The 8,207-nt window shown below is 33.3% G+C and overlaps 1 pseudogene; it reads left to right on the plus strand.

Annotated features, from left to right (window-relative positions):
- The first annotated feature begins 4,604 nt into the window (after nucleotides 1-4,604).
- Nucleotides 4,605-6,996, plus strand: LOC147918931 (uncharacterized; annotated as a pseudogene).
- Nucleotides 6,997-8,207: the final 1,211 nt, after the last annotated feature.

Raw genomic sequence — 8,207 nt, forward strand, 5'->3', positions numbered from 1 at the left:
GATGTGCATGTTGTTGGATATTGGTTTATTATTGGTATTATGGTTGGTTAGTAATGTTTATTTAGTTGATTTAATTAAGTAGTATGAGATGCTTGATTAAGACAAAAAAAAAAAAAACGGGTCGGGTTGTTTAACCAATAAAACATAAATTGTATTGCAATTTATACATCAAAGTGTATTAAAATATGAGTGTTATTTTTTTACATCAATAAGTTTATATTTTTAGACAAACATTATGGGAGTTACATTTCAAAGAAATAATACATATATAATAAATTATATATCTATTGTAATAAAGAAATAAAGAAATAAAAGAGAAAATCATTATTTTGGACAATATGCTACACAAATTAAAAAAAAAATGAACATCTTATAAAGTATAATATCAAATTATAGTTTGTCTTAAATATAAATATAAATAAGATAATGTATGTCATAAAAAGTTTAATGAAAAAATACACTAAAAATGTTAAAGAGAAAATGACACATGTTACAAGAAGAAAGTGCCAAATGACAATTTCCTAGAACTTGTCAAAAGAGAACCTTACTAAAATGTCAAGATGTGTCAAAAAATACATTAGTATAATGTCAAGATATTTCAAAAAGGAAATTGCTAAAATGTCAAGATATTTTTTTTGGATAATTATGTATATAATTTTGAGAGGAATGAGTGCCTCTTGTTAGTTTATTTTTAAGTATGAGATTAATTAAACTTTACTTTATTATATAAAAATAAAGAAATACACTAAGATAATATTAGTTGAACAAAAAAATTATAGAATTTACAAATTTATGTGAAGTTTGAGATGAGTGTCTTCTTTTTTATACAGAAAATTGGAGTTAGACGCCTATTATATATTCATTATTTAATTGAGTATTTAATGAACTAATCCTTATATCAGTTTATATTTATAAGGAGTTACATAAGCTATATGAGAGTTACAAAATGTAGTAAACACATATTAATATATTTTAATATTTATTATGTTTCTAATTGTTATTACTTATTAGTCATTTATCTATATATACATTTTTGGAGATATTTAGCAAATAAATCCTGAAGTTGGTATTTATTTACAAGGAATGCCATTGGCATTAAATTTAAAATTTATAAATTATAAAATGAAATTTAAAACCAACATTTTTTGCAGAACAAAAATTCCTAAAATATCTCCTTAATCAATCAACGACTAATTACAATATTTCATTAAATATTTGTTTTGTAAAATTGCTAAATATTTCCTAAAATATCTTCTTAATTCATTAGAATATTTAATGCTAACAATAAAAATGTATGTGCAATTCCCAAATTAATTTTTATGTCAATACATATTTGTCCGTTTTATCTGCAAAAAAAAGAAAAACAAAAAAATTATCATATTTCGTAACTTATTTTTGAATCATATGTAAACAATTCTAAAATTAAGATATTTTGAAGATGTTGTATACTTGATTAGCAAGATTTCCGGTACTCACCCATCCAAAACCTAACTTTTATCCTCAAAAATTCTATAAATACTTCTCACTCTCATCATCTAAATTCACCAAAATCAATAAACGTTTCTTCTATATCACAAGCAAACCTAAATTTTGCATTTTCTGTTACTAGATTTCTTATCTCCCCATAGTTTACAAATCATCATTCAACTAGATTTTTTATTTTCTTTCTTTCTTGGTGAAACAAGAAGACATATACGCATAAGAATGCATGTTTATTATGAATGATTTTTATGAATGATTTATTATGCTTAATTTTTGTGATATGATGTTTCTTTTTACCTTTCAGCTCTCAATGGTTGTTTATTTTGACGTAACATTGTAATCGTGTGTGTCTCTTTGTAAATTGGATATATGGTGCTGAAATATATGTAGTGTGGAATTAGAATTGTAAATCTTTAGTATCTCCATCTCCACGACGAATGAACAGAATTAATCCAATCTGAAACAAACCTAGAGTTGATGACTATCTCTCTTTGGTGATTGGATCTGACGTTCTCGCCAAGTAATATGCAAATTACAACCTATGTCTCTTAATTGCTCAATCGCCATATGTATAATCAGAAAAGAAAATAATTGATTGTCGATCGGTCACTCATCTAATCTTATCATTTCAACCCCACCGCTCTGTTTATTGTAACTAAACAACTAAAACAGTGATTGGTTCATATATCTAATTGAAATGGTATTGGCACCATATAATCATAAAACAATGAAGCTTAGAATAGAAATACTCTCACGCCTTTTCTCACTACAAGAAAACAGCCCATAGCCGACTACATTTTACGACTATTTTCAGTCGCTAAATTTAGCGACTATTTGGTTACTCCGTTACGACTATTTTACGACTAAATAAAAATGATCGTACAGTAGTCGCTAAATTGCGACAAAATTCAGTAGTCGTAAAAATAGTCGCCATTTAAAAACTACGTTACGACTAATATGTAAAATTATAAACGCAGACGTAACCTTGTCGTTATGTAGTCCCTCAGTTACGACTATGTAGGTAGACGCATACAAGTCACCAAATTAGGCGACTATATTACGATAATATCGGCGGGTCGTACAGGTTGTCGCTTAGTAGTCGTTATTTAGCGACTATTATGCGACACTTTCGGTGAGTCGTAACGTAGTCGTATAATAGTCGTAACATGTCGGTATTAAAATTCACGTTTTCTTCGTTTGGGGGTTGGTGTACTTGTATTATGCGACTGAATTTTAATAGTCGCTTGGTAGTCGCCAAAATTGCCTATATATACGACCTTCATTACTTATTCTCTCTTCACTCACCATTTCTTCTCTTCTCACTCATAAAAACACAAAAAAAAAAATCTTCCAAAATAAAAAAATCTTCCAAAATTTTTTTTTTAAAAAAAAAGAAAAAAAATATTTTCTATATTCTTGTATAATGTCTGGGAATTACAATTATAGTAATTCTCCAGAGTGGATGTATAAGAGGTTCGATGAAGTGACGGGCAATTTTTTGGCGGAGTTTACAACGGGGATGGAGCAATTCATGGAATTTACAAATAGTCAATCTCTAGCACAGAATAATGGGGGTATGTTTCACTGTCCTTGTAGTCCTTGTAAGAACGATAAGTTTTTGTCGGGAAAAAGAATTTGGAATCATCTTTTTAGCAATAGATTTATGCCTGATTATTATATTGGTATAGACATGGGGAAGAAATCAATATGGATATAGGAACAAGTTATGTTGGTAGTGATCAAGAAGTGGGTAATGTAGATGTGGGTAATGTAGTAGAAAATCCATATGTGGATATGGTGAATGATGCATTTCGTTATAATGTGGGTTTAGATGATAACTATCATGAGGGTAGTTCTCAAAATGTAGAAGAACCAATACGTAATCATTCAAAGAAATTCTACGACTTGTTCGAAGGCGCAAAAAATCCACTATACCGCCATGAAGGTCACTCACAATTATCATGAGGGGATGGTCAATTTGAGAATCACACTTTTTAAGTGTAAGTGGTATGACCCTGTTATGGGTAGAGGCACTCGAATGAGCAATGGTGGCGTTGTAGACGTTCTATCATCGAGAAAATATAATAAATACGAACTATTTATTCTAGGTACGTACATATATATATATATATATATATATATATATATATATATATATATTATTTTTTAATGTCGATAATATATATTTGTGTTGATATTCCTAAACAGCCTCCCAGGTGCATCAAGTTTGCTATATTCCCTACCCATACACAAAGAAACCAAGGAAGGAATGGCTCAATGTTTTAAAAGTTAATCCAAGGGGAAACATTGCAGGAGAATATGAGAACAAAGAACCAACTCTTTTGCAAACAGAAAATGATGATGCTGTATTGGTGACAACTATTGAAGATCTGGTTTTCGATAATTTAGAAGAAATAAATGAACCAATAAATCTTGATTATGATGTCGAAGATGCAGAACCAGAAGATGAATTTCAATGTAATTTATCATCTTCAGACGATGAAGTAGATGAAGACGAAGATCCTCCTAACTAATTATGCTTGTGTAAAATATTTGTATCAATTTGGATAATTATGCTTGTATCAAATATTATTAATAATTATGTTTCTATTAAAATAAATAATTATGTGTTTATATTAAATTGTAAATTATGACTAATTAGTTTCAAAATATTGAACTTTTAGTTTTAAAATATTAAAATTTTAGTTTAATTAAATATTAAAATTTTAGTTTAATTATTATGACTATTAGCGACTAATTAGCGACCAATTAGCGACTAAATTAAGAAAATATGAATTAATTAATCTCAACCCAAATAAACCCGGGAAACCAAATTAATTTCCCTCTAAACCAAAATTATTTCCCCCAAAACCAAAAAAAATTTGAGTTCCCCCTTTACCTAAAACCTAATTTTTCCCCCAAAACCAAAACCAAAATCCCTAACTCCGAAACCAAAACCTAATCCTAAACTCTCCTCTTCTCTTCTCTTCGATAACTCCGAAACTCTCTCCTCTTCGAAAACTCTTCGAAACTCTCCTCTTCCCGATTTCTCTTCTGAATCCCAATTTGCTTTCTCTTATCTGTCTGTCTTTCTCATCTGTCTCCCGATTCTCTTCTTCACGATGGCTCCAACGCAATCTGCGGCGAAGTCTGCAACTAAGGCTCCGACCAAAGCTCCAGTTAAGCGAGGAAGAAAGAGGAAGATGGACCATAATTTCTTCCAAAGAACCGAAGGGTCGACCCCCATCAAAGAAGCGAGAAGACCAAACCCTCTACCGACACAATACAACTTTACGCCGGCAGCAGATTTGCCCCATCCACAAACACCACAAGAGCAAGACCACGTTTTCCCGAGACCCTCACCGTCAGGAACACCACAGATCCGCAACTATCCACCGCCACAGACTCTTTTCCAGACCTCGGTGAACCAACAACGTCAGACTCAACAGCCTCTTTCGTCAGAGGAGGTCCATAACAATCCGCGACAGTCTCCAGCTGATCCTCCACCACAAGACGCTCCACCGTCTCCAGCTGATAACTCTCAAGCTCAGAGCCGTCCATCATCTCACGGTAACAACTACCATGAAGGCTCTGAGGCTTCAAATCCGGAGCTCCAGGAAGACACGATTGTCACTCTAAATGCCCTGCTTAGAGTTCCAAACCGTGAGAAGTTTACAACCGTCCTCTCCCCAACACCGATGCCAAACACGACCTGGTATTAATATATTCTTCTAATGAGCTTGTCTGTTTTGATTGTCTGAGGTGGTTAGTTTGAGGATGGTTAGTTTTAGAACATTAATCCGGATGGTTAGTTTTAGAACATTAGTTTTGATGCTCTTTGATGGTTAGTTTTAGTACATTGATGTCTGTTTACATTGTTCTTAATAGGTTCTGTTTTGTGTTGAGCCGGTTTGTTGTTATAAGTACTCGATCAAACAAACTATAACTTATTTGTTGGTATAAGTACTCAATCTTTGATGGTTCTTAATAGGTTCTGTTTTGTGCCTATATATATCTTTGACATCTGTTTTGTGTTGGACCTATATATATGTATGTTTGATGTTTGTTCTTAATAGATTTTGTTTTGCGTTGGTCGTATATACATAAGTATAAGTACTCAATCTGTTTTGACATCTGTTTTGTGTTGGTCCTTATCTGTTTTAGAACATTGACATCTTTTTTGCTGTTTTGTGTTTGCAGGTTTACTCGCGACGAAAAATCACGACTGGTAAGGAGCATTACTAAAAAATTTACAAATAAATTTGATGGTCCATACTACAGCTGGACATGTGTGCCTCGGGACAGACAACAGAGATGGTTCATTGAGTTTGCTGTACAGTTTTCTTCTCTCTTAACCTTTTCACATATAGGTTTACTTGTTGAGTTTCCAGTAACATCATTATATTGTCTTTGCTATGTAGAAAACACACACATGGGATCCTTTGATTACTGGGACAGTTCAACAGTTTTTTGAGCTCATCTGCTAACGCCGGATGAAAGACATGATTTGCAATGCCAAGACTAGTGGAGAGTGACCAAAATGGATCAGAGATACTATTTGGCAAACAATGGTTGATTATTGGGAGACTGAAGAAGCACAACAAAGGAGTGTCACCTACTCTAAAGCTCGTATGTCTGATCGTGGTGGTCTTGGTCCTCATGTCCACTTATCAGGGCCAAAGTCTTATCAACAAATCCATAACGAAATGGTTAATAACTTTTATATACCCATAAATTTTGTTTTTCTTTACATTTGGAGCTTTAAATGATGTCATAACCCTTGATTCTTTTGTAACATTGCAGGAAAAGGAATTGGGAAGACCGGTTAGTCTTGGTGAGGTTTTTATTAAGACACATACCAAGCGAGATGGTACTTATGTTGACCGGAAGGCAGAGCAAATCTCTCTCAATTATGAGAAGAACTTGCAGCAGAAGTTGTCCGACCTTGGGGAACATACTTCACAGCCTCTAGAGCTCACAGCAGATGATTACACAAACATCTTTATTCAGGTAAATATCACTTTTCACAACCCACATTGAATTATCTTTTGATTTCTACAGCCTCTTTAACGTTTTTTTCTCTTTGTTTTCTTGTAGTCTACTCAGAAAGATTCACGAGGAAACCTGTATGGAGTTGGAAGTCTTAAGCATACTCTTCAACCTCTTCTCAATGGCAAGGAAAACCAACAACAAGAGTCTGCAATGTTTCAGTCATTGCAAGAGCAAATGAGGGAAACTCAACGTCAAATCGAAGAGCAGGCTGCTTATAATTCTCGCCGTGATGCAGAGGTTGCTGCTCGTGATGCAGAGCTTGCTGCCCGTGAAGCACTACATTTCCAAGCTGTGGCTGAGCAGAAGGACAAGTTAGAGCATTTTTCCTTAGTCGAGAAGTACCTGCGCAAAACTGACCCTGCCTTTATAGAGTTTATGAAGACTCAATCAGCTGAAGCAACCATAGAGCCACTCTCAACCACACTCCCTACAACAGCTCCACCTTCAAATCCGGTTCATTAACAGTGATGCTTTGTAGGTTAATTTCTCACCTACAATTTCATAGACCTAACTAATTAGCTTGTCTCTTTTGTTGAACTTCTCTCTTTTGTTGAACTTGTCTCTTTGTTAAGACACATGTATACTTGGTATGCATTTGTCTCTTTTGGTTTGTATATTTGTCTTGTGAGAAACTTGGTCTTTTGTTTTGTATTATAAATCATGGTAAATATGATTTTATTGCCTTAATCTTGTTTTTGTTCTAATATGACTTTATTGCCTTAATATTGGTTTCATAATATTTTGAGAAACAGGTACCAATTTCAATTTAAAACATTGATAAATTTGTTTTCCACAAAAATTAGTCGCTAAACAAATTAAAATTACATTACTAATTTGTTTAGAATAGTAGCCAAATAGTCGTAAATCAATAAGCATGTTACGACTACGTTACGACTACGTTACGACTACAAGCAAAATTACTGTATATCATGATTAGTCGAAAATCCGTCGTAAGCGAGTCTTCAAATGTTACGACTACACTACGACTCCTTTACAACTGCCAATATAACTGCTGGTTAATCGTAACTCTGTCGTATCGTAGTCGTAATTATTTACGACTCTGTTACGACTATTTTTACGACTACGGAATTTTGTCGTACAATAGTCGTTAAATAACGACTATTTTTACGACTAATTCTTTTACCGACTAAGGATTTACGACTACACGTTTTAGTCGTAACTGAGTCGTAAACAGCAAATTAACGACTACTTAACGACTCTAACTGTAGTCGGGAATGGACTGTTTTCTTGTAGTGTCTCGAGCACTTTGTTTGCTATTAGTTTACAGTTAAAATCTAACAACTAAATTTTAAACAATTCATCAAACAATATAACGATGGGACAAAAACAATGAGTGTTGATTTTGCAAGTATTAAGACAAAATGCAGAATTTTCTGTAACATACTTTGGCAACTCAAAATTCAACCCAAACAATTAATCCTTGACTTAATCGGAATTTGTTTCAATTTCGTTTTCTACCATCGATAACAAACTCTAAATATAAACCCCCCCCCCCCCCCCCCCCCCAAATATGGCATTTAGAATCTTAATCGTGATACTTAGAGTTAGAGGGCAGCTCAAGGTTGTTTTCTGAGAGGTCTGGTCGGTTTACTTAGAGAGTCAAGTCGGTTGTGTCTGATCGTTTTAATTATTTTGATTTAGTTTTTGTTCAA

This window comes from Camelina sativa, chromosome 20 (genome assembly GCF_030686135.1).
Source record: "Camelina sativa cultivar CO46 ecotype springtype chromosome 20, ASM3068613v1".
NCBI classification, from domain to species: Eukaryota; Viridiplantae; Streptophyta; class Magnoliopsida; order Brassicales; family Brassicaceae; genus Camelina; species Camelina sativa.